The following is a 26,624-nucleotide window of genomic DNA, read 5'->3' as shown; positions in this document are numbered from 1 at the left end:
CCTGGCCCGCACAAAAAAGTGGCCCTGCCATCAGTCTTGCTGCAGCCCCACCTTTCCTTTGGCAGGCCCTTTGCAGCCCCACTCCACCTGGGCCTCAACGCTTTCTAGATCTCCTGATCCTAACCCTAACCCTAACCCTTACCCTAGCCCTAAATATAGGCTCAGGCAGGGCCCGAGCCACAGCCCAGCAGCCCCATTCCTGGCCCGCACAGAAAAGTGGCCCTGCCATCAGTCTTGCTGCAGCCCCACCTTCCTTTGGCAGGCCCTTTGCAGCCCCACTCCACCTGGGCCTCAACGCTTTCTAGATCTCCTAACCCTAACCCTAACCCTAACCCTAAGCCTAGCCCTAAATGTAGGCTCAGGTGGGGCCCGAACCGCAGCCCAGCAGCCCCATTCCTGGCCACCACAAAAAGTGGCCCTGCCATCAGTCTTCCTGCAGCCCCACCTTTCCTTTGGCAGGCCCTTTGCAGCCCCACTCCACCTGGGCCTCAACGCTTTCTAGATCTCCTGATCCTAACCCTAAGCCTAGCCCTAAATGTAGGCTCAGGCGGGGCCCGAACCGCAGCCCAGCAGCCCCATTCCTGGCCCGCACAAAAAAGTGGCCCTGCGATCCGTCTTGCTGCAGCCCCACCTTTCCTTTGGCAGGCCCTTTGCAGCCCCACTCCACCTGGGCCTCAACACTTTCTAGATCTCCTGATCCTAACCCTAACCCTAACCCTAACGCTAGCCCTAAACGTAGGCTCAGGCGGGGCCCGAACCACAGCCCAGCAGCCCCATTCCTGGCCCGCACAAAGAAGTGGCCCTGCCATCAGTCTTGCTGCAGCCCCACCTTTCCTTTGGCAGGCCCTTTGCAGCCCCACTCCACCTGGGCCTCAACGCTTTCTAGATCTCCTAACCCTAACCCTAACCCTAACCCTAACCCTAAGCCTAGCCCTAAATGTAGGCTCAGGCGGGGCCCAAACCGCAGCCCAGCAGCCCCATTCCTGGACCAAACAAAAAGGTGGCCCTGCGATCCGTCTTGCTGCAGCCCCACTTTTCCTTTGGCAGGCCCTTTGCAGCCCCACTCCACCTGGGCCTCAACGCTTTCTAGATCTCCTAACCCTAACCCTAACCCTAACGCTAGCCCTAAATGTAAGCTCAGGCCGGGCCCGAACCGCAGCCCAGCAGCCCCATTCCTGGCCCGCACAAAAAAGTGGCCCTGCCATCAGTCTCGCTGCAGCCCCACCTTTCCTTTGGCAGGCCCTTTGCAGCCCCACTCCACCTGGGCCTCAACGCTTTCTAGATCTCCTAACCCTAACCCTAACCCTAACCCTAACGCTAGCCTTAAATGTAGGCTCAGGCGGGGCCCAAACGGCAGCCCAGCAGCCCCATTCCTGGCCCGCACAAAAAGGTGGCCCTGCGATCAGTGTTGCTGCAGCCCCACTTTTCCTTTGGCAGGCCCTTTGCAGCCCCACTCCACCTGGGCCTCAACGCTTTCTAGATCTCCTAACCCTAACCCTAGCCCTAACCCTAAGCCTAGCCCTAAATGTAGGCTCAGGTGGGGCCCGAACCGCAGCCCAGCAGCCCCATTCCTGGCCCGCACAGAAAAGTGGCCCTGCGATCCGTCTTGCTGCAGCCCCACCTTTCCTTTGGCAGGCCCTTTGCAGCCCCACTCCACCTGGGCCTCAACGCTTTCTAGATCTCCTAACCCTAACCCTAACCCTAACCCTAAACCTAGCCCTAAATGTAGGCTCAGGCGGGGCCCGAACCACAGCCCAGCAGCCCCATTCCTGGCCACCACAAAAAAGTGGCCCTGCGATCCGTCTTGCTGCAGCCCCACCTTTCCTTTGGCAGGCCCTTTGCAGCCCCGCTCCACCTGGGCCTCAACGCTTTCTCTCTCTCCTGATCCTAACCCTAACCCTAACCCTAACCCTAGCCCTAAATGTAGGCTCAGGTGGGGCCCGAACCGCAGCCCAGCAGCCCCATTCCTGGCCCGCACAAAAAAGTGGCCCTGCCATCAGTCTTGCTGCAGCCCCACCTTTCCTTTGGCAGGCCCTTTGCAGCCCCACTCCACCTGGGCCTCAACGCTTTCTAGATCTCCTGATCCTAACCCTAAGCCTAACCCTAGCCCTAAATGTAGGCTCAGGCGGGGCCCGAACCGCAGCCCAGCAGCCCCATTCCTGGCCCGCACAAAAAAGTGGCCCTGCCATCAGTCTTGCTGCAGCCCCACCTTTCCTTTGGCAGGCCCTTTGCAGCCCCACTCCACCTGGGCCTCAACGCTTTCTAGATCTCCTAACCCTAACCCTAACCGTAACGCTAGCCCTAAATGTAAGCTCAGGCCGGGCCCGAACCGCAGCCCAGCAGCCCCATTCCTGGCCAGCACAAAAAAGTGGCCCTGCCATCAGTGTTGCTGCAGCCCCACCTTTCCTTTGGCAGGCCCTTTGCAGCCCCACTCCACCTGGGCCTCAACGCTTTCTAGATCTCCTAACCCTAACCCTAACCCTAACCCTAACCCTAAGTCTAGCCCTAAATGTAGGCTCAGGTGGGGCCCAAACCGCAGCCCAGCAGCCCCATTCCTGGACCAAACAAAAAGGTGGCCCTGCGATCCGTCTTGCTGCAGCCCCACTTTTCCTTTGGCAGGCCCTTTGCAGCCCCACTCCACCTGGGCCTCAACGCTTTCTAGATCTCCTGATCCTAACCCTAACCCTAACCCTAGCCCTAAATGTAAGCTCAGGCCGGGCCCGAACCGCAGCCCAGCAGCCCCATTCCTGGCCCGCACAGAAAAGTGGCCCTGCCATCAGTCTTGCTGCAGCCCCACCTTTCCTTTGGCAGGCCCTTTGCAGCCCCACTCCACCTGGGCCTCAACGCTTTCTAGATCTCCTAACCCTAACCCTAGCCCTAACGCTAGCCCTAAATGTAGGCTCAGGCAGGGCCCAAACCGCAGCCCAGCAGCCCCATTCCTGGCCCGCACAAAAAAGTGGCCCTGCGATCCGTCTTGCTGCAGCCCCACCTTTCCTTTGGCAGGCCCTTTGCAGCCCCACTCCACCTGGGCCTCAACGCTTTCTAGATCTCCTGATCCTAACCCTAACCCTAACCCTAACCCTACCCCTAAATGTAGGCTCAGGCGGGGCCCAAACCACAGCCCAGCAGCCCCATTCCTGGCCTGCACAAAAAAGTGGCCCTGCGATCAGTCTTGCTGCAGCCCCACCTTTCCTTTGGCAGGCCCTTTGCAGCCCCACTCCACCTGGGCCTCAACGCTTTCTCTCTGTCCTGATCCTAACCCTAACCCTAACCCTAACCCTAGCCCTAAATGTAGTCTCAGGCGGGGACCGAACCGCAGCCCAGCAGCCCCATTCCTGGCCCGCACAAAAAAGTGGCCCTGCCATCAGTCTTGCTGCAGCCCCACCTTTCCTTTGGCAGGCCCTTTGCAGCCCCACTCCACCTGGGCCTCAACGCTTTCTAGATCTCCTAACCCTAACCCTAACCCTAACCCTAGCCCTAAATGTAGGCTCAGGTGGAGCCCAAACCGCAGCCCAGCAGCCCCATTCCTGGCCAGCACAAAAAGTGGCCCTGCGATCAGTCTTGCTGCAGCCCCACCTTTCCTTTGGCAGGCCCTTTGCAGCCCCACTCCACCTGGGCCTCAACGCTTTCTAGATCTCCTGATCCTAACCCTAACCCTAACCCTAACCCTAGCCCTAAATGTAGGCTCAGGCGGGGCCCGAACCGCAGCCCAGCAGCCCCATTCCTGGCCCGCACAGAAAAGTGGCCCTGCCATCAGTCTTGCTGCAGCCCCACCTTTCCTTTGGCAGGCCCTTTGCAGCCCCACTCCACCTGGGCCTCAACGCTTTCTAGATCTCCTAACCCTAACCCTAAGCCTAGCCCTAAATGTAGGCTCAGGCGGGGCCCGAACCACAGCCCAGCAGCCCCATTCCTGGCCCGCACAAAGAAGTGGCCCTGCCATCAGTCTTGCTGCAGCCCCACCTTTCCTTTGGCAGGCCCTTTGCAGCCCCACTCCACCTGGGCCTCAACGCTTTCTAGATCTCCTAACCCTAACCCTAACCCTAACCCTAACCCTAGCCCTAAATGTAGGCTCAGGCGGGGCCCGAACCACAGCCCAGCAGCCCCATTCCTGGCCCGCACAAAAAAGTGGCCCTGCGATCCGTCTTGCTGCAGCCCCACCTTTCCTTTGGCAGGCCCTTTGCAGCCCCGCTCCACCTGGGCCTCAACGCTTTCTCTCTCTCCTGATCCTAACCCTAACCCTAACCCTAACCCTAGCCCTAAATGTAGGCTCAGGCGGGGCCCGAACCGCAGCCCATCAGCCCCATTCCTGGCCCGCACAAAAAAGTGGCCCTGCCATCAGTCTTGCTGCAGCCCCACCTTTCCTTTGGCAGGCCCTTTGCAGCCCCACTCCACCTGGGCCTCAACGCTTTCTAGATCTCCTAACCCTAACCCTAACCCTAACCCTAGCCCTAAATGTAGGCTCAGGTGGAGCCCAAACCGCAGCCCAGCAGCCCCATTCCTGGCCAGCACAAAAAGTGGCCCTGCGATCAGTCTTGCTGCAGCCCCACCTTTCCTTTGGCAGGCCCTTTGCAGCCCCACTCCACCTGGGCCTCAACGCTTTCTAGATCTCCTGATCCTAACCCTAACCCTAACCCTAACCCTAGCCCTAAATGTAGGCTCAGGCGGGGCCCGAACCGCAGCCCAGCAGCCCCATTCCTGGCCCGCACAGAAAAGTGGCCCTGCCATCAGTCTTGCTGCAGCCCCACCTTTCCTTTGGCAGGCCCTTTGCAGCCCCACTCCACCTGGGCCTCAACGCTTTCTAGATCTCCTGATCCTAACCCTAACCCTAACCCTAAGCCTAGCCCTAAACGTAGGCTCTGGCGGGGCCGGAACCACAGCCCAGCAGCCCCATTCCTGGCCCGCACAGAAAAGTGGCCCTGCCATCAGTCTTGCTGCAGCCCCACCTTTCCTTTGGCAGGCCCTTTGCAGCCCCACTCCACCTGGGCCTCAACGCTTTCTAGATCTCCTAACCCTGACCCTAGCCCTAACCCTAACCCTAGCCCTAAAAGTAGGCTCAGGCCGGGCCCGAACCGCAGCCCAGCAGCCCCATTCCTGGCCCGCACAAAAAAGTGGCCCTGCCATCAGTCTTGCTGCAGCCCCACCTTTCCTTTGGCAGGCCCTTTGCAGCCCCACTCCACCTGGGCCTCAACGCTTTCTAGATCTCCTGATCCTAACCCTAACCCTAACCCTAGCCCTAAATGTAAGCTCAGGCCGGGCCCGAACCGCAGCCCAGCAGCCCCATTCCTGGCCCGCACAGAAAAGTGGCCCTGCCATCAGTCTTGCTGCAGCCCCACCTTTCCTTTGGCAGGCCCTTTGCAGCCCCACTCCACCTGGGCCTCAACGCTTTCTAGATCTCCTAACCCTGACCCTAGCCCTAACCCTAACCCTAGCCCTAAAAGTAGGCTCAGGCCGGGCCCGAACCGCAGCCCAGCAGCCCCATTCCTGGCCCGCACAAAAAGTGGCCCTGCCATCAGTCTTGCTGCAGCCCCACCTTTCCTTTGGCAGGCCCTTTGCAGCCCCACTCCACCTGGGCCTCAACGCTTTCTAGATCTCCTGATCCTAACCCTAACCCTAACCCTAACGCTAGCCCTAAATGTAGGCTCAGGCGGGGCCCAAACCGCAGCCCAGCAGCCCCATTCCTGGCCCGCACAAAAAAGTGGCCCTGCCATCAGTCTTGCTGCAGCCCCACCTTTCCTTTGGCAGGCCCTTTGCAGCCCCACTCCACCTGGGCCTCAACGCTTTCTAGATCTCCTGATCCTAACCCAAACCCTAAGCCTAGCCCTAAATGTAGGCTCAGGCGGGGCCCGAACCGCAGCCCAGCAGCCCCATTCCTGGCCCGCACAGAAAAGTGGCCCTGCCATCAGTCTTGCTGCAGCCCCACCTTTCCTTTGGCAGGCCCTTTGCAGCCCCACTCCACCTGGGCCTCAACGCTTTCTAGATCTCCTGATCCTAACCCTAACCCTAACCCTAACGCTAGCCCTAAATGTAGGCTCAGGCGGGGCCCGAACCGCAGCCCAGCAGCCCCATTCCTGGCCCGCACAAAGAAGTGGCCCTGCGATCCGTCTTGCTGCAGCCCCACCTTCCTTTGGCAGGCCCTTTGCAGCCCCACTCCACCTGGGCCTCAACGCTTTCTAGATCTCCTAACCCTAACCCTAACCCTAACCCTAAGCCTAGCCCTAAATGTAGGCTCAGGCGGGGCCCGAACCGCAGCCCAGCAGCCCCATTCCTGGCCCGCACAAAAAAGTGGCCCTGCCATCAGTCTTGCTGCAGCCCCACCTTTCCTTTGGCAGGCCCTTTGCAGCCCCACTCCACCTGGGCCTCAACGCTTTCTAGATCTCCTGATCCTAACCCTAACCCTAACCCTAAGCCTAGCCCTAAATGTAGGCTCAGGCAGGGCCCGAGCCACAGCCCAGCAGCCCCATTCCTGGCCCGCACAGAAAAGTGGCCCTGCCATCAGTCTTGCTGCAGCCCCACCTTCCTTTGGCAGGCCCTTTGCAGCCCCACTCCACCTGGGCCTCAACGCTTTCTAGATCTCCTAACCGTAACGCTAGCCCTAAATGTAGGCTCAGGCGGGGCCCGAACCGCAGCCCAGCAGCCCCATTCCTGGCCCGCACAAAGAAGTGGCCCTGCGATCCGTCTTGCTGCAGCCCCACCTTTCCTTTGGCAGGCCCTTTGCAGCCCCACTCCACCTGGGCCTCAACGCTTTCTAGATCTCCTAACCCTAACCCTAACCCTAACCCTAAGCCTAGCCCTAAATGTAGGCTCAGGTGGGGCCCGAACCGCAGCCCAGCAGCCCCATTCCTGGCCACCACAAAAAGTGGCCCTGCCATCAGTCTTGCTGCAGCCCCACCTTTCCTTTGGCAGGCCCTTTGCAGCCCCACTCCACCTGGGCCTCAACGCTTTCTAGATCTCCTGACCCTAACCCTAACCCTAGCCCTAAATGTAGGCTCAGGCGGGGCCCGAACCGCAGCCCAGCAGCCCCATTCCTGGCCCGCACAAAAAAGTGGCCCTGCGATCCGTCTTGCTGCAGCCCCACCTTTCCTTTGGCAGGCCCTTTGCAGCCCCACTCCACCTGGGCCTCAACACTTTCTAGATCTCCTGATCCTAACCCTAGCCCTAACCCTAACGCTAGCCCTAAACGTAGGCTCAGGGGGGGCCCGAACCACAGCCCAGCAGCCCCATTCCTGGCCCGCACAAAGAAGTGGCCCTGCCATCAGTCTTGCTGCAGCCCCACCTTTCCTTTGGCAGGCCCTTTGCAGCCCCACTCCACCTGGGCCTCAACGCTTTCTAGATCTCCTAACCCTAACCCTAACCCTAACCCTAACCCTAAGCCTAGCCCTAAATGTAGGCTCAGGCGGGGCCCAAACCGCAGCCCAGCAGCCCCATTCCTGGCCCGCACAAAAAAGTGGCCCTGCCATCAGTCTTGCTGCAGCCCCACCTTTCCTTTGGCAGGCCCTTTGCAGCCCCACTCCACCTGGGCCTCAACGCTTTCTCTCTCTCCTGATCCTAACCCTAACCCTAACCCTAACCCTAGCCCTAAATATAGGCTCAGGCAGGGCCCGAGCCACAGCCCAGCAGCCCCATTCCTGGCCCGCACAAAAAAGTGGCCCTGCCATCAGTCTTGCTGCAGCCCCACCTTCCTTTGGCAGGCCCTTTGCAGCCCCACTCCACCTGGGCCTCAACGCTTTCTAGATCTCCTAACCCTAACCCTAACACTAACCCTAACCCTAGCCCTAAATGTAGGCTCAGGCCGGGCCCGAACCGCAGCCCAGCAGCCCCATTCCTGGACCGCACAAAAAAGTGGCCCTGCCATCAGTCTTCCTGCAGCCCCACCTTTCCTTTGGCAGGCCCTTTGCAGCCCCACTCCACCTGGGCCTCAACGCTTTCTAGATCTCCTGATCCTAACCCTAAGCCTAGCCCTAAATGTAGGCTCAGGCGGGGCCCGAACCGCAGCCCAGCAGCCCCATTCCTGGCCACCACAAAAAAGTGGCCCTGCGATCCGTCTTGCTGCAGCCCCACCTTTCCTTTGGCAGGCCCTTTGCAGCCCCACTCCACCTGGGCCTCAACACTTTCTAGATCTCCTGATCCTAACCCTAACCCTAACCCTAACGCTAGCCCTAAACGTAGGCTCAGGGGGGGCCCGAACCACAGCCCAGCAGCCCCATTCCTGGCCCGCACAAAAAAGTGGCCCTGCCATCAGTCTTGCTGCAGCCCCACCTTTCCTTTGGCAGGCCCTTTGCAGCCCCACTCCACCTGGGCCTCAACGCTTTCTAGATCTCCTAACCCTAACCCTAACCCTAACGCTAGCCCTAAATGTAAGCTCAGGCCGGGCCCGAACCGCAGCCCAGCAGCCCCATTCCTGGCCCGCACAAAAAAGTGGCCCTGCCATCAGTCTTGCTGCAGCCCCACCTTTCCTTTGGCAGGCCCTTTGCAGCCCCACTCCACCTGGGCCTCAACGCTTTCTAGATCTCCTAACCCTAACCCTAACCCTAACCCTAACGCTAGCCCTAAATGTAGGCTCAGGCGGGGCCCAAACGGCAGCCCAGCAGCCCCATTCCTGGCCCGCACAAAAAGGTGGCCCTGCGATCAGTGTTGCTGCAGCCCCACTTTTCCTTTGGCAGGCCCTTTGCAGCCCCACTCCACCTGGGCCTCAACGCTTTCTAGATCTCCTAACCCTAACCCTAACCCTAACCCTAACCCTAGCCCTAAATGTAGGCTCAGGCCGGGCCCAAACCGCACCCAGCAGCCCCATTCCTGGCCCGCACAAAAAAGTGGCCCTGCGATCCGTCTTGCTGCAGCCCCACTTTTCCTTTGGCAGGCCCTTTGCAGCCCCGCTCCACCTGGGCCTCAACGCTTTCTCTCTCTCCTGATTCTAACCCTAACCCTAACCCTAACCCTAGCCCTAAATGTAGGCTCAGGCCGGGCCCGAACCGCAGCCCAGCAGCCCCATTCCTGGCCCGCACAAAAAAGTGGCCCTGCGATCCGTCTTGCTGCAGCCCCACCTTTCCTTTGGCAGGCCCTTTGCAGCCCCACTCCACCTGGGCCTCAACGCTTTCTAGATCTCCTGATCCGAACCCTAACCCTAACCCTAACCCTAGCCCTAAATGTAGGCTCAGGCCGGGCCCGAACCGCAGCCCAGCAGCCCCATTCCTGGCCCACACAAAAAAGTGGCCCTGCCATCAGTCTTCCTGCAGCCCCACCTTTCCTTTGCCAGGCCCTTTGCAGCCCCACTCCACCTGGGCCTCAACGCTTTCTCTCTCTCCTAATCCTAACCGTAACCCTAACCCTAGCCCTAAATGTAGGCTCAGGCGGGGCCCGAACCGCAGCCCAGCAGCCCCATTCCTGGCCTGCACAAAAAAGTGGCCCTGCCATCAGTCTTGCTGCAGCCCCACCTTTCCTTTGGCAGGCCCTTTGCAGCCCCACTCCACCTGGGCCTCAACGCTTTCTAGATCTCCTAACCCTAACCCTAGCCCTAACGCTAGCCCTAAATGTAGGCTCAGGCAGGGCCCAAACCGCAGCCCAGCAGCCCCATTCCTGGCCCGCACAAAAAAGTGGCCCTGCGATCCGTCTTGCTGCAGCCCCACCTTTCCTTTGGCAGGCCCTTTGCAGCCCCACTCCACCTGGGCCTCAACGCTTTCTAGATCTCCTGATCCGAACCCTAACCCTAACCCTAACCCTAGCCCTAAATGTAGGCTCAGGCCGGGCCCGAACCGCAGCCCAGCAGCCCCATTCCTGGCCCACACAAAAAAGTGGCCCTGCCATCAGTCTTGCTGCAGCCCCACCTTTCCTTTGGCAGGCCCTTTGCAGCCCCACTCCACCTGGGCCTCAACGCTTTCTAGATCTCCTAACCCTAACCCTAGCCCTAACGCTAGCCCTAAATGTAGGCTCAGGCCGGGCCCGAACCGCAGCCCAGCAGCCCCATTCCTGGACCAAACAAAAAGGTGGCCCTGCCATCAGTCTTGCTGCAGCCCCACCTTTCCTTTGGCAGGCCCTTTGCAGCCCCACTCCACCTGGGCCTCAACGCTTTCTAGATCTCCTAACCCTAACCCTAACCGTAACCCTAGCCCTAAATGTAGGCTCAGGTGGAGCCCAAACCGCAGCCCAGCAGCCCCATTCCTGGCCAGCACAAAAAGTGGCCCTGCGATCCGTCTTGCTGCAGCCCCACCTTTCCTTTGGCAGGCCCTTTGCAGCCCCACTCCACCTGGGCCTCAACGCTTTCTAGATCTCCTGATCCTAACCCTATCCCTAACCCTAACACTAGCCCTAAATGTAGGCTCAGGCGGGGCCCGAACCGCAGCCCAGCAGCCCCATTCCTGGCCCGCACAGAAAAGTGGCCCTGCCATCAGTCTTGCTGCAGCCCCACCTTTCCTTTGGCAGGCCCTTTGCAGCCCCACTCCACCTGGGCCTCAACGCTTTCTAGATCTCCTGATCCTAACCCTAGCCCTAACCCTAACCCTAGCCCTAAATGTAGGCTCAGGCGGGGCCCGAACCGCAGCCCAGCAGCCCCATTCCTGGCCCGCACAAAAAAGTGGCCCTGCCATCAGTCTTGCTGCAGCCCCACCTTCCTTTGGCAGGCCCTTTGCAGCCCCACTCCACCTGGGCCTCAACGCTTTCTAGATCTCCTAACCGTAACGCTAGTGCTAAATGTAGGCTCAGGCGGGGCCCGAACCGCAGCCCAGCAGCCCCATTCCTGGCCCACACAAAAAAGTGGCCCTGCCATCCGTCTTGCTGCAGCCCCACCTTTCCTTTGGCAGGCCCTTTGCAGCCCCACTCCACCTGGGCCTCAACGCTTTCTAGATCTCCTAACCCTAACCCTAAGCCTAGCCCTAAATGTAGGCTCAGGCGGGGCCCGAACCACAGCCCAGCAGCCCCATTCCTGGCCTGCACAGAAAAGTGGCCCTGCGATCCGTCTTGCTGCAGCCCCACCTTTCCTTTGGCAGGCCCTTTGCAGCCCCACTCCACCTGGGCCTCAACGCTTTCTAGATCTCCTAACCCTAACCCTAGCCCTAACCCTAAGCCTAGCCCTAAATGTAGGCTCAGGCGGGGCCCAAACCGCAGCCCAGCAGCCCCATTCCTGGCCCACACAAAAAAGTGGCCCTGCCATCAGTCTTGCTGCAGCCCCACTTTTCCTTTGGCAGGCCCTTTGCAGCCCCACTCCACCTGGGCCTCAACGCTTTCTAGATCTCCTGATCCTAACCCTAACCCTAACCCTAACCCTAGCCCTAAATGTAGGCTCAGGCGGGGCCCGAACCGCAGCCCAGCAGCCCCATTCCTGGCCTGCACAAAAAGGTGGCCCTGCCATCAGTCTTGCTGCAGCCCCACCTTTCCTTTGGCAGGCCCTTTGCAGCCCCACTCCACCTGGGCCTCAACGCTTTCTAGATCTCCTAACCCTAACCCTAGCCCTAAATGTAGGCTCAGGCGGGGCCCGAACCGCAGCCCAGCAGCCCCATTCCTGGCCCGCACAGAAAAGTGGCCCTGCGACCCGTCTTGCTGCAGCCCCACCTTCCTTTGGCAGGCCCTTTGCAGCCCCACTCCACCTGGGCCTCAACGCTTTCTAGATCTCCTAACCCTAACCCTAACCCTAACCCTAAGCCTAGCCCTAAATGTAGGCTCAGGCGGGGCCCGAACCGCAGCCCAGCAGCCCCATTCCTGGCCTGCACAAAAAAGTGGCCCTGCCATCAGTCTTGCTGCAGCCCCACCTTTCCTTTGGCAGGCCCTTTGCAGCCCCACTCCACCTGGGCCTCAACGCTTTCTAGATCTCCTAACCCTAAGCCTAGCCCTAAATGTAGGCTCAGGCGGGGCCCGAACCGCAGCCCAGCAGCCCCATTCCTGGCCCGCACAAAAAAGTGGCCCTGCAATCAGTCTTGCTGCAGCCCCACCTTTCCTTTGGCAGGCCCTTTGCAGCCCCACTCCACCTGGGCCTCAACGCTTTCTAGATCTACTGATCCTAACCCTAACCCTAACCCTAACCCTAACCCTAGCCGTAAATGCAGGCTCAGGCGGGGCCCGAACCGCAGCCCAGCAGCCCCATTCCTGGCCCGCACAGAAAAGTGGCCCTGCCATCAGTCTTGCTGCAGCCCCACCTTTCCTTTGGCAGGCCCTTTGCAGCCCCACTCCACCTGGGCCTCAACGCTTTCTCTCTCTCCTAACCCTGACCCTAACCCTAACGCTAGCCCTAAATGTAGGCTCAGGCGGGGCCCGAACCGCAGCCCAGCAGCCCCATTCCTGGCCCGCACAAAAAAGTGGCCCTGCCATCAGTCTTGCTGCAGCCCCACCTTTCCTTTGGCAGGCCCTTTGCAGCCCCACTCCACCTGGGCCTCAACGCTTTCTAGATCTCCTGATCCTAACCCTAACCCTAACCCTAAGCCTAGCCCTAAATGTAGGCTCAGGCAGGGCCCGAACCGCAGCCCAGCAGCCCCATTCCTGGCCCGCACAAAGAAGTGGCCCTGCGATCCGTCTTGCTGCAAACCCAACTTTCCTTTGGCAGGCCCTTTGCAGCCCCACTCCACCTGGGCCTCAACGCTTTCTAGATCTCCTAACCCTAACCCTAGCCCTAACCCTAAGCCTAGCCCTAAATGTAGGCTCAGGCAGGGCCCAAACCACAGCCCAGCAGCCCCATTCCTGGCCCGCACAAAAAGGTGGCCCTGCGATCAGTGTTGCTGCAGCCCCACTTTTCCTTTGGCAGGCCCTTTGCAGCCCCACTCCACCTGGGCCTCAACGCTTTCTAGATCTCCTGATCCTAACCCTAACCCTAACCCTAACGCTAGCCCTAAATGTAGGCTCAGGCGGGGCCCGAACCGCAGCCCAGCAGCCCCATTCCTGGCCCGCACAAAAAAGTGGCCCTGCCATCAGTCTCGCTGCAGCCCCACCTTTCCTTTGGCAGGTACTTTGCAGCCCCACTCCACCTGGGACTCAACGCTTTCTAGATCTCCTAACCCTAACCCTAGCCCTAAATGTAGGCTCAGGCGGGGCCCGAACCGCAGCCCAGCAGCCCCATTCCTGGCCCGCACAAAAAAGTGGCCCTGCAATCAGTCTTGCTGCAGCCCCACCTTTCCTTTGGCAGGCCCTTTGCAGCCCCACTCCACCTGGGCCTCAACGCTTTCTAGATCTCCTGATCCTAACCCTAACCCTAACCCTAACCCTAGCCCTAAATATAGGCTCAGGCCGGGCCCGAGCCACAGCCCAGCAGCCCCATTCCTGGCCCGCACAAAAAAGTGGCCCTGCCATCAGTCTTGCTGCAGCCCCACCTTTCCTTTGGCAGGCCCTTTGCAGCCCCACTCCACCTGGGCCTCAACGCTTTCTAGATCTCCTAACCCTAAGCCTAGCCCTAAATGTAGGCTCAGGCGGGGCCCGAACCGCAGCCCAGCAGCCCCATTCCTGGCCCGCACAAAAAAGTGGCCCTGCCATCAGTCTTGCTGCAGCCCCACCTTTCCTTTGGCAGGCCCTTTGCAGCCCCACTCCACCTGGGCCTCAACGCTTTCTAGATCTCCTAACCCTAACCCTAACCCTAACCCTAGCCCTAAATGTAGGCTCAGGCGGGGCCCAAACCGCAGCCCAGCAGCCCCATTCCTGGCCCGCACAGAAAAGTGGCCCTGCCATCAGTCTTGCTGCAGCCCCACCTTTCCTTTGGCAGGCCCTTTGCAGCCCCACTCCACCTGGGCCTCAACGCTTTCTAGATCTCCTAACCCTGACCCTAACCCTAACGCTAGCCCTAAATATAGGCTCAGGCCGGGCCCGAGCCACAGCCCAGCAGCCCCATTCCTGGCCCAAACAAAAAAGTGGCCCTGCGATCAGTGTTGCTGCAGCCCCAGTTTTCCTTTGGCAGGCCCTTTGCAGCCCCACTCCACCTGGGCCTCAACGCTTTCTCTCTCTCCTAACCCTGACCCTAACCCTAACGCTAGCCCTAAATGTAGGCTCAGGCGGGGCCCGAACCGCAGCCCAGCAGCCCCATTCCTGGCCCGCACAAAGAAGTGGCCCTGCCATCAGTCTTGCTGCAGCCCCACCTTTCCTTTGGCAGGCCCTTTGCAGCCCCACTCCACCTGGGCCTCAACGCTTTCTAGATCTCCTAACCCTAAGCCTAGCCCTAAATGTAGGCTCAGGCGGGGCCCGAACCGCAGCCCAGCAGCCCCATTCCTGGCCCGCACAAAAAAGTGGCCCTGCCATCAGTCTTGCTGCAGCCCCACCTTTCCTTTGGCAGGCCCTTTGCAGCCCCACTCCACCTGGGCCTCAACGCTTTCTAGATCTCCTAACCCTAACCCTAGCCCTAAATGTAGGCTCAGGCGGGGCCCAAACCGCAGCCCAGCAGCCCCATTCCTGGCCCGCACAGAAAAGTGGCCCTGCGACCCGTCTTGCTGCAGCCCCACCTTCCTTTGGCAGGCCCTTTGCAGCCCCACTCCACCTGGGCCTCAACGCTTTCTAGATCTCCTGATCCTAACCCTAGCCCTAACCCTAACCCTAGCCCTAAATGTAGGCTCAGGCGGGGCCCGAACCGCAGCCCAGCAGCCCCATTCCTGGCCCGCACAAAGAAGTGGCCCTGCGATCCGTCTTGCTGCAGCCCCACCTTTCCTTTGGCAGGCCCTTTGCAGCCCCACTCCACCTGGGCCTCAACGCTTTCTAGATCTCCTGATCCTAACCCTAACCCTAACCCTAACCCTAGCCCTAAATGTAGGCTCAGGCCGGGCCCGAACCGCAGCCCAGCAGCCCCATTCCTGGCCCGCACAAAAAAGTGGCCCTGCCATCAGTCTTGCTGCAGCCCTACCTTTCCTTTGGCAGGCCCTTTGCAGCCCCACTCCACCTGGGCCTCAACGCTTTCTAGATCTCCTGATCCTAACCCTAAGCCTAACCCTAAGCCTAGCCCTAAATGTAGGCTCAGGCGGGGCCCGAACCGCAGCCCAGCAGCCCCATTCCTGGCCCGCACAGAAAAGTGGCCCTGCCATCAGTCTTGCTGCAGCCCCACCTTTCCTTTGGCAGGCCCTTTGCAGCCCCACTCCACCTGGGCCTCAACGCTTTCTAGATCTCCTGATCCTAACCCTAACCCTAACCCTAACCCTAGCCCTAAATGTAGGCTCAGGCCGGGCCCGAACCGCAGCCCAGCAGCCCCATTCCTGGCCCGCACAAAAAAGTGGCCCTGCCATCAGTCTTGCTGCAGCCCTACCTTTCCTTTGGCAGGCCCTTTGCAGCCCCACTCCACCTGGGCCTCAACGCTTTCTAGATCTCCTGATCCTAACCCTAACCCTAACCCTAACCCTAGCCCTAAATGTAGGCTCAGGCCGGGCCCGAACCGCAGCCCAGCAGCCCCATTGCTGGCCCAAACAAAAAAGTGGCCCTGCCATCAGTCTTGCTGCAGCCCCACCTTTCCTTTGGCAGGCCCTTTGCAGCCCCACTCCACCTGGGCCTCAACGCTTTCTCTCTCTCCTGATCCTAACCCTAACCCTAACCCTAAGCCTAGCCCTAAATGTAGGCTCAGGCGGGGCCCGAACCGCAGCCCAGCAGCCCCATTCCTGGCCCGCACAAAAAAGTGGCCCTGCGATCCGTCTTGCTGCAGCCCCACCTTTCCTTTGGCAGGCCCTTTGCAGCCCCACTCCACCTGGGCCTCAACGCTTTCTAGATCTCCTGATCCTAACCCTAACCCTAACCCTAAGCCTAGCCCTAAATGTAGGCTCAGGCCGGGCCCGAACCGCAGCCCAGCAGCCCCATTCCTGGCCTGCACAAAAAAGTGGCCCTGCCATCAGTGTTGCTGCAGCCCCACCTTTCCTTTGGCAGGCCCTTTGCAGCCCCACTCCACCTGGGCCTCAACGCTTTCTAGATCTCCTGATCCTAACCCTAACCCTAACCCTAAGCCTAGCCCTAAATGTAGGCTCAGGCCGGGCCCGAACCGCAGCCCAGCAGCCCCATTCCTGGCCCGCACAAAAAAGTGGCCCTGCCATCAGTCTTGCTGCAGCCCCACCTTCCCTTTGGCAGGCCCTTTGCAGCCCCACTCCACCTGGGCCTCAACGCTTTCTAGATCTCCTGATCCTAACCCTAGCCCTAAGCTTAGCCCTAAATGTAGGCTCAGGCGGGGCCCGAACCGCAGCCCAGCAGCCCCATTCCTGGCCCGCACAGAAAAGTGGCCCTGCCATCAGTCTTGCTGCAGCCCCACCTTTCCTTTGGCAGGCCCTTTGCAGCCCCACTCCACCTGGGACTCAACGCTTTCTAGATCTCCTAACCCTAACCCTAGCCCTAAATGTAGGCTCAGGCGGGGCCCGAACCGCAGCCCGGCAGCCCCATTCCTGGCCCGCACAGAAAAGTGGCCCTGCGACCCGTCTTGCTGCAGCCCCACCTTCCTTTGGCAGGCCCTTTGCAGCCCCACTCCACCTGGGTCTCAACGCTTTCTAGATCTCCTGATCCTAACCCTAGCCCTAACCCTAACCCTAGCCCTAAATGTAGGCTCAGGCGGGGCCCGAACCGCAGCCCAGCAGCCCCATTCCTGGCCCGCACAAAGAAGTGGCCCTGCCATCAGTCTTGCTGCAGCCCCACCTTTCCTTTGGCAGGCCCTTTGCAGCCCCACTCCACCTGGGCCTCAACGCTTTCTAGATCTCCTGATCCTAACCCTAACCCTAACCCTAGCCCTAAATGTAGGCTCAGGCCGGGCCCGAACCACAGCCCAGCAGCCCCATTCCTGGCCCGCACAGAAAAGTGGCCCTGCCATCAGTCTTGCTGCAGCCCCACCTTTCCTTTGGCAGGCCCTTTGCAGCCCCACTCCACCTGGGCCTCAACGCTTTCTAGATCTCCAAACCCTAACCCTAACCCTAAATGTAGGCTCAGGCGGGGCCCGAACCGCAGCCCAGCAGCCCCATTCCTGGCCCAAACAAAAAAGTGGCCCTGCCATCAGTCTTGCTGCAGCCCCACCTTTCCTTTGGCAGGCCCTTTGCAGCCCCACTCCACCTGGGCCTCAACGCTTTCTCTCTCTCCTGATCCTAACCCTAACCCTAACCCTAACCCTAACCCTAGCCCTAAATGTAGTCTCAGGCGGGGCCCGAACCGCAGCCCGGCAGCCCCATTCCTGGACCGCACAAAAAAGTGGCCCTGCGATCCGTCTTGCTGCAGCCCCACCTTTCCTTTGGCAGGCCCTTTGCAGCCCCACTCCACCTGGGCCTCAACGCTTTCTAGATCTCCTAAACCTAACCCTAACCCTAAGCCTAAGCCTAGCCCTAAATGTAGGCTCAGGCCGGGCCCGAACCGCAGCCCAGCAGCCCCATTCCTGGCCCGCACAAAAAAGTGGCCCTGCCATCAGTCTTGCTGCAGCCCCACCTTTCCTTTGGCAGGCCCTTTGCAGCCCCACTCCACCTGGGCCTCAACGCTTTCTAGATCTCCTAACCCTAACCCTAGCCCTAACCCTAAGCCTAGCCGTAAATGTAGGCTCAGGCAGGGCCCAAACCGCAGCCGAGCAGCCCCATTCCTGGCCCGCACAAAAAGGTGGCCCTGCGATCAGTCTTGCTGCAGCCCCACCTTTCCTTTGGCAGGCCCTTTGCAGCCCCACTCCACCTGGGCCTCAACGCTTTCTAGATCTCCTGATCCTACCCCTAACCCTAAACCTAGCCCTAAATGTAGGCTCAGGCCGGGCCCGAACCGCAGCCCAGCAGCCCCATTCCTGGCCTGCACAAAAAGTGGCCCTGCCATCAGTCTTGCTGCAGCCCCACCTTTCCTTTGGCAGGCCCTTTGCAGCCCCACTCCACCTGGGCCTCAACGCTTTCTCTCTCTCCTGATCCTAACCCTAACCCTAACCCTAACCCTAGCCCTAAATGTAGGCTCAGGCGGGGCCCGAACTGCAGCCCAGCAGCCCCATTCCTGGCCCGCACAAAAAAGTGGCCCTGCGATCAGTGTTGCTGCAGCCCCACTTTTCCTTTGGCAGGCCCTTTGCAGCCCCACTCCACCTGGGCCTCAACGCTTTCTAGATCTCCTAACCCTAAGCCTAGCCCTAAATGTAGGCTCAGGCGGGGCCCGAACCGCAGCCCAGCAGCCCCATTCCTGGCCCGCACAGAAAAGTGGCCCTGCCATCAGTCTTGCTGCAGCCCCACCTTTCCTTTGGCAGGCCCTTTGCAGCCCCACTCCACCTGGGCCTCAACGCTTTCTAGATCTCCTAACCCTAACCCTAACCCTAACCCTAAGCCTAGCCCTAAATGTAGGCTCAGGCGGGGCCCGAACCGCAGCCCAGCAGCCCCATTCCTGGCCCGCACAAAAAAGTGGCCCTGCGATCCGTCTTGCTGCAGCCCCACCTTTCCTTTGGCAGGCCCTTTGCAGCCCACTCAACCTGGGCCTCAACGCTTTCTAGATCTCCTAAACCTAACCCTAACCCTAACCCTAACCCTAACCCTAGCCCTAAATGTAGGCTCAGGCGGGGCCCGAACTGCAGCCCAGCAGCCCCATTCCTGGCCCGCACAAAAAAGTGGCCCTGCCATCAGTCTTGCTGCAGCCCCACCTTTCCTTTGGCAGGCCCTTTGCAGCCCCACTCCACCTGGGCCTCAACGCTTTCTAGATCTCCTAAACCTAACCCTAACCCTAAGCCTAGCCCTAAATGTAGGCTCAGGCGGGGCCCGAACCGCAGCCCAGCAGCCCCATTCCTGGCCCACACAAAAAAGTGGCCCTGCCATCAGTCTTGCTGCAGCCCCACCTTTCCTTTGGCAGGCCCTTTGCAGCCCCACTCCACCTGGGCCTCAACGCTTTCTAGATCTCCTGATCCTAACCCTATCCCTAAGCTTAGCCCTAAATGTAGGCTCAGGCGGGGACCGAACCGCAGCCCAGCAGCCCCATTCCTGGCCCGCACAAAAAAGTGGCCCTGCCATCAGTCTTGCTGCAGCCCCACCTTTCCTTTGGCAGGCCCTTTGCAGCCCCACTCCACCTGGGCCTCAACGCTTTCTAGATCTCCTGATCCTAACCCTAACCCTAATCCTAACGCTATCCCTAAATATAGGCTCAGGCCAGGCCCGAGCCACAGCCCAGCAGACCCATTCCTGGCCCGCACAGAAAAGTGGCCCTGCCATCAGTCTTGCTGCAGCCCCACCTTTCCTTTGGCAGGCCCTTTGCAGCCCCACTCCACCTGGGCCTCAACGCTTTCTAGATCTCCTGATCCTAACCCTAACCCTAACCCTAAGCCTAGCCCTAAATGTAGGCTCAGGCGGGGCCCGAACCGCAGCCCAGCAGCCCCATTCCTGGCCCGCACAAAGAAGTGGCCCTGCGATCCGTCTTGCTGCAGCCCCACCTATCCTTTGGCAGGCCCATTGCAGCCCCACTCCACCTGGGACTCAACGCTTTCTAGATCTCCTAACCCTAACCCTAGCCCTAAATGTAGGCTCAGGCGGGGCCCGAACCGCAGCCCAGCAGCCCCATTCCTGGCCCGCACAAAGAAGTGGCCCTGCCATCAGTCTTGCTGCAGCCCCACCTTTCCTTTGGCAGGCCCTTTGCAGCCCCACTCCACCTGGGCCTCAACGCTTTCTCTCTCTCCTGATCCTAACCCTAACCCTAACCCTAAGCCTAGCCCTAAATGTAGGCTCAGGCGGGGCCCGAACTGCAGCCCAGCAGCCCCATTCCTGGCCCGCACAAAAAAGTGGCCCTGCGATCAGTGTTGCTGCAGCCCCACTTTTCCTTTGGCAGGCCCTTTGCAGCCCCACTCCACCTGGGCCTCAACGCTTTCTAGATCTCCTGATCCTAACCCTAACCCTAACCCTAACGCTAGCCCTAAATGTAGGCTCAGGCGGGGCCCGAACCGCAGCCCAGCAGCCCCATTCCTGGCCCGCACAAAAAAGTGGCCCTGCCATCAGTCTTGCTGCAGCCCCACCTTTCCTTTGGCAGGCCCTTTGCAGCCCCACTCCACCTGGGCCTCAACGCTTTCTAGATCTCCTAACCCTAACCCTAACCCTAGCCCTAACCCTAGCCCTAAATGTAGGCTCAGGCGGGGCCCGAACCGCAGCCCAGCAGCCCCATTCCTGGCCCGCACAAAAAAGTGGCCCTGCGATCCGTCTTGCTGCAGCCCCACCTTTCCTTTGGCAGGCCCTTTGCAGCCCCACTCCACCTGGGCCTCAACGCTTTCTAGATCTCCTAACCCTAGCCCTAACCCTAAATGTAGGCTCAGGCGGGGCCCGAACCGCAGCCCAGCAGCCCCATTCCTGGCCCAAAAAAAAAGTGGCCCTGCGATCAGTGTTGCTGCAGCCCCACCTTTCCTTTGGCAGGCCCTTTGCAGCCCCACTCCACCTGGGCCTCAACGCTTTCTCTCTCTCCTGATCCTAACCCTAACCCTAACCCTAAGCCTAGCCCTAAATGTAGGCTCAGGCGGGGCCCGAACTGCAGCCCAGCAGCCCCATTCCTGGCCCGCACAAAAAAGTGGCCCTGCGATCAGTGTTGCTGCAGCCCCACTTTTCCTTTGGCAGGCCCTTTGCAGCCCCACTCCACCTGGGCCTCAACGCTTTCTAGATCTCCTAACCCTAAGCCTAGCCCTAAATGTAGGCTCAGGCGGGGCCCGAACTGCAGCCCAGCAGCCCCATTCCTGGCCCGCACAGAAAAGTGGCCCTGCCATCAGTCTTGCTGCAGCCCCACCTTTCCTTTGGCAGGCCCTTTGCAGCCCCACTCCACCTGGGCCTCAACGCTTTCTAGATCTCCTAACCCTAACCCTAACATTAGCCCTAACCCTAGCCCTAAATGTAGGCTCAGGCCGGGCCCGAACCGCAGCCCAGCAGCCCCATTCCTGGCCCGCACAAAAAAGTGGCCCTGCGATCCGTCTTGCTGCAGCCCCACCTTTCCTTTGGCAGGCCCTTTGCAGCCCCACTCCACCTGGGCCTCAACGCTTTCTAGATCTCCTAACCCTAACCCTAACCCTAAGCCTAGCCCTAAATGTAGGCTCAGGCCGGGCCCGAACCACAGCCCAGCAGCCCCATTCCTGGCCCACACAAAAAAGTGGCCCTGCCATCAGTCTTGCTGCAGCCCCACCTTTCCTTTGGCAGGCCCTTTGCAGCCCCACTCCACCTGGGCCTCAACGCTTTCTAGATCTCCTGATCCTAACCCTAACCCTAATCCTAACGCTAGCCCTAAATATAGGCTCAGGCCAGGCCCGAGCCACAGCCCAGCAGCCCCATTCCTGGCCCGCACAAAGAAGTGGCCCTGCCATCAGTCTTGCTGCAGCCCCACCTTTCCTTTGGCAGGCCCTTTGCAGCCCACTCCACCTGGGCCTCAACGCTTTCTAGATCTCCTAAACCTAACCCTAACCCTAACCCTAACCCTAACCCTAGCCGTAAATGTAGGCTCAGGCGGGGCCCGAACCGCAGCCCAGCAGCCCCATTCCTGGCCCGCACAAAAAAGTGGCCCTGCCATCAGTCTTGCTGCAGCCCCACCTTTCCTTTGGCAGGCCCTTTGCAGCCCCACTCCACCTGGGCCTCAACGCTTTCTAGATCTCCTGATCCGAACCCTAACCCTAACCCTAAGCCTAGCCCTAAATGTAGGCTCAGGCCAGGCCCGAGCCACAGCCCAGCAGACCCATTCCTGGCCCAAACAAAAAAGTGGCCCTGCCATCAGTCTTGCTGCAGCCCCACCTTTCCTTTGGCAGGCCCTTTGCAGCCCCACTCCACCTGGGCCTCAACGCTTTCTAGATCTCCTGATCCGAACCCTAACCCTAACCCTAAGCCTAGCCCTAAATGTAGGCTCAGGCGGGGCCCGAACCGCAGCCCAGCAGCCCCATTCCTGGCCCGCACAAAGAAGTGGCCCTGCCATCAGTCTTGCTGCAGCCCCACCTTTCCTTTGGCAGGCCCTTTGCAGCCCCACTCCACCTGGCCCTCAACGCTTTCTAGATCTCCTAACCCTAACCCTAACCCTAACCGTAACGCTAGCCCTAAATGTAGGCTCAGGCGGGGCCCGAACCGCAGCCCAGCAGCCCCATTCCTGGCCCGCACAAAAAAGTGGCCCTGCCATCAGTCTTGCTGCAGCCCCACCTTTCCTTTGGCAGGCCCTTTGCAGCCCCACTCCACCTGGGCCTCAACACTTTCTAGATCTCCTAACCCTAACCCTAGCCCTAAATGTAGGCTCAGGCGGGGCCCGAACCGCAGCCCAGCAGCCCCATTCCTGGCCCGCACAAAAAAGTGGCCCTGCGATCAGTGTTGCTGCAGCCCCACCTTTCCTTTGGCAGGCCCTTTGCAGCCCCACTCCACCTGGGCCTCAACGCTTTCTAGATCTCCTAACCCTAACCCTAACATTAGCCCTAACCCTAGCCCTAAATGTAGGCTCAGGCGGGGCCCGAACCGCAGCCCAGCAGCCCCATTCCTGGCCCGCACAAAGAAGTGGCCCTGCGATCCGTCTTGCTGCAGCCCCACCTTTCCTTTGGCAGGCCCTTTGCAGCCCCACTCCACCTGGGCCTCAACGCTTTCTCTCTCTCCTGATCCTAACCCTAACCCTAACCCTAAGCCTAGCCCTAAATGTAGGCTCAGGCGGGGCCCGAACTGCAGCCCAGCAGCCCCATTCCTGGCCCGCACAAAAAAGTGGCCCTGCGATCAGTGTTGCTGCAGCCCCACTTTTCCTTTGGCAGGCCCTTTGCAGCCCCACTCCACCTGGGCCTCAACGCTTTCTAGATCTCCTAACCCTAAGCCTAGCCCTAAATGTAGGCTCAGGCGGGGCCCGAACTGCAGCCCAGCAGCCCCATTCCTGGCCCGCACAGAAAAGTGGCCCTGCCATCAGTCTTGCTGCAGCCCCACCTTTCCTTTGGCAGGCCCTTTGCAGCCCCACTCCACCTGGGCCTCAACGCTTTCTAGATCTCCTAACCCTAACCCTAACATTAGCCCTAACCCTAGCCCTAAATGTAGGCTCAGGCCGGGCCCGAACCGCAGCCCAGCAGCCCCATTCCTGGCCCGCACAAAAAAGTGGCCCTGCGATCCGTCTTGCTGCAGCCCCACCTTTCCTTTGGCAGGCCCTTTGCAGCCCCACTCCACCTGGGCCTCAACGCTTTCTAGATCTCCTAACCCTAACCCTAACCCTAACCCTAACCCTAACCCTAGCCCTAAATGTAGGCTCAGGCGGGGCCCGAACCGCAGCCCAGCAGCCCCATTCCTGGCCCAAACAAAAAAGTGGCCCTGCCATCAGTCTTGCTGCAGCCCCACCTTTCCTTTGCCAGGCCCTTTGCAGCCCCACTCCACCTGGGCCTCAACGCTTTCTAGATCTCCTAAACCTAACCCTAACCCTAAGCCTAGCCCTAAATGTAGGCTCAGGCCGGGCCCGAATCACAGCCCAGCAGCCCCATTCCTGGCCCACACAAAGAAGTGGCCCTGCCATCAGTCTTGCTGCAGCCCCACCTTTCCTTTGGCAGGCCCTTTGCAGCCCCACTCCACCTGGGCCTCAACGCTTTCTCTCTCTTCTAACCCTGACCCTAACCCTAAGCCTAGCCCTAAATATAGGCTCAGGCCGGGCCCGAGCCACAGCCCAGCAGCCCCATTCCTGGCCCAAACAAAAAAGTGGCCCTGCGATCCGTCTTGCTGCAGCCCCACCTTTCCTTTGGCAGGCCCTTTGCAGCCCCACTCCACCTGGGCCTCAACGCTTTCTAGATCTCCTAACCCTGACCCTAACCCTAACGCTAGCCCTAAATATAGGCTCAGGCGGGGCCCGAACCGCAGCCCAGCAGCCCCATTCCTGGCCCGCACAAAGAAGTGGCCCTGCCATCAGTCTTGCTGCAGCCCCACTTTTCCTTTGGCAGGCCCTTTGCAGCCCCACTCCACCTGGGCCTCAACGCTTTCTAGATCTCCTAACCCTAACCCTAACCCTAACCCTAAGCCTAGCCCTAAATGTAGGCTCAGGCGGGGCCCGAACCGCAGCCCAGCAGCCCCATTCCTGGCCCGCACAAAGAAGTGGCCCTGCCATCCGTCTTGCTGCAGCCCCACCTTTCCTTTGGCAGGCCCTTTGCAGCCCCACTCCACCTGGGCCTCAACGCTTTCTAGATCTCCTAACCCTAACCCTAACCCTAACAGTAAAGCTAGCCCTAAATGTAGGCTCAGGCGGGGCCGAACCGCAGCCCAGCAGCCCCATTCCTGGCCCGCACAAAAAAGTGGCCCTGCGATCAGTCCTGCTGCAGCCCCACCTTTCCTTTGGCAGGCCCTTTGCAGCCCCACTCCACCTGGGCCTCAACGCTTTCTAGATCTCCTAACCCTAACCCTAAGCCTAACCCTAAGCCTAGCCCTAAATGTAGGCTCAGGCCGGCCCCGAACCGCAGCCCAGCAGCCCCATTCCTGACCAGCACAAAAAAGTGGCCCTGCCATCAGTCTTGCTGCAGCCCCACCTTTCCTTTGGCAGGCCCTTTGCAGCCCCACTCCACCTGGGCCTCAACGCTTTCTAGATCTCCTAACCCTAACCCTAACCCTAAGCCTAACCCTAGCCCTAAATGTAGTCTCAGGCGGGGCCCGAACCGCAGCCCAGCAGCCCCATTCCTGGCCCGCACAAAATAGTGGCCCTGCCATCAGTCTTGCTGCAGCCCCACCTTTCCTTTGGCAGGCCCTTTGCAGCCCCACTCCACCTGGGCCTCAACGCTTTCTAGATCTCCTGATCCTAACCCTAACCCTAACCCTAACCCTAGCCCTAAATGTAGGCTCAGGCGGGGCCCAAACCGTAGCCCAGCAGCCCCATTCCTGGCCCGCACAAAGAAGTGGCCCTGCGATCAGTCTTGCTGCAGCCCCACTTTTCCTTTGGCAGGCCCTTTGCAGCCCCACTCCACCTGGGCCTCAACGCTTTCTAGATCTCCTAACCCTAAGCCTAACCCTAACCCTAAGCCTAGCCCTAAATGTAGTCTCAGGCGGGGCCCGAACCGCAGCCCAGCAGCCCCATTCCTGGCCCGCACAAAAAAGTGGCCCTGCCATCAGTCTTGCTGCAGCCCCACTTTTCCTTTGGCAGGCCCTTTGCAGCCCCACTCCACCTGGGCCTCAACGCTTTCTAGATCTCCTAACCCTAAGCCTAGCCCTAAATGTAGGCTCAGGCGGGGCCCGAACCGCAGCCCAGCAGCCCCATTCCTGGCCCAAACAAAAAAGTGGCCCTGCGATCAGTCTTGCTGCAGCCCCACCTTTCCTTTGGCAGGCCCTTTGCAGCCCCACTCCACCTGGGCCTCAACGCTTTCTAGATCTCCTAACCCTAACCCTAACCCTATCCCTAACGCTAGCCCTAAATGTAGGCTCAGGCGGGGCCCGAGCCACAGCCCAGCAGCCCCATTCCTGGCCCAAACAAAAAAGTGGCCCTGCGATCAGTGTTGCTGCAGCCCCACTTTTCCTTTGGCAGGCCCTTTGCAGCCCCACTCCACCTGGGCCTCAACGCTTTCTCTCTCTCCTAACCCTGACCCTAACCCTAACGCTAGCCCTAAATATAGGCTCAGGCGGGGCCCGAACCGCAGCCCAGCAGCCCCATTCCTGGCCCGCACAAAGAAGTGGCCCTGCCATCAGTCTTGCTGCAGCCCCACTTTTCCTTTGGCAGGCCCTTTGCAGCCCCACTCCACCTGGGCCTCAACGCTTTCTAGATCTCCTAACCCTAACCCTAACCCTAACCCTAAGCCTAGCCCTAAATGTAGGCTCAGGCGGGGCCCGAACCGCAGCCCAGCAGCCCCATTCCTGGCCCGCACAAAAAAGTGGCCCTGCGATCCGTCTTGCTGCAGCCCCACCTTTCCTTTGGCAGGCCCTTTGCAGCCCCACTCCACCTGGGCCTCAACGCTTTCTAGATCTCCTAACCCTAACCCTAACCCTAACAGTAAAGCTAGCCCTAAATGTAGGCTCAGGCGGGGCCGAACCGCAGCCCAGCAGCCCCATTCCTGACCCGCACAAAGAAGTGGCCCTGCCATCAGTCTTGCTGCAGCCCCACCTTTCCTTTGGCAGGCCCTTTGCAGCCCCACTCCACCTGGGCCTCAACGCTTTCTAGATCTCCTGATCCTAACCCTAACCCTAACCCTAACGCTATCCCTAAATATAGGCTCAGGCGCGGGCCGAGCCACAGCCCAGCAGCCCCATTCCTGGCCCGCACAAAAAAGTGGCCCTGCCATCAGTCTTGCTGCAGCCCCACCTTTCCTTTGGCAGGCCCTTTGCAGCCCCACTCCACCTGGGCCTCAACGCTTTCTAGATCTCCTAACCCTAACCCTAACCCTAACCCTAAGCCTAGCCCTAAATGTAGGCTCAGGCCGGGCCCGAACCACAGCCCAGCAGCCCCATTCCTGGCCCGCAGAAAAAGGTGGCCCTGCAATCAGTGTTGCTGCAGCCCCACTTTTCCTTTGGCAGGCCCTTTGCAGCCCCACTCCACCTGGGCCTCAACGCTTTCTAGATCTCCTAACCCTAACCCTAAGCCTAGCCCTAAATGTAGGCTCAGGCGGGGCCGAACCGCAGCCCAGCAGCCCCATTCCTGGCCAGCACAAAAAAGTGGCCCTGCCATCAGTCTTGCTGCAGCCCCACCTTTCCTTTGGCAGGCCCTTTGCAGCCCCACTCCACCTGGGCCTCAACGCTTTCTAGATCTCCTAACCCTAACCCTAGCCCTAAAAGTAGGCTCAGGCGGGGCCGAACCACAGCCCAGCAGCCCCATTCCTGGCCCGCACAAAAAAGTGGCCCTGCGATCTGTCT

Source organism: Dromaius novaehollandiae, chromosome 7 (genome assembly GCF_036370855.1).
Source record: "Dromaius novaehollandiae isolate bDroNov1 chromosome 7, bDroNov1.hap1, whole genome shotgun sequence".
Taxonomy (NCBI): Eukaryota; Metazoa; Chordata; class Aves; order Casuariiformes; family Dromaiidae; genus Dromaius; species Dromaius novaehollandiae.
The sequence above is the reverse complement of the archived record's forward strand: the minus strand, read 5'-3'. Positions refer to the sequence as shown.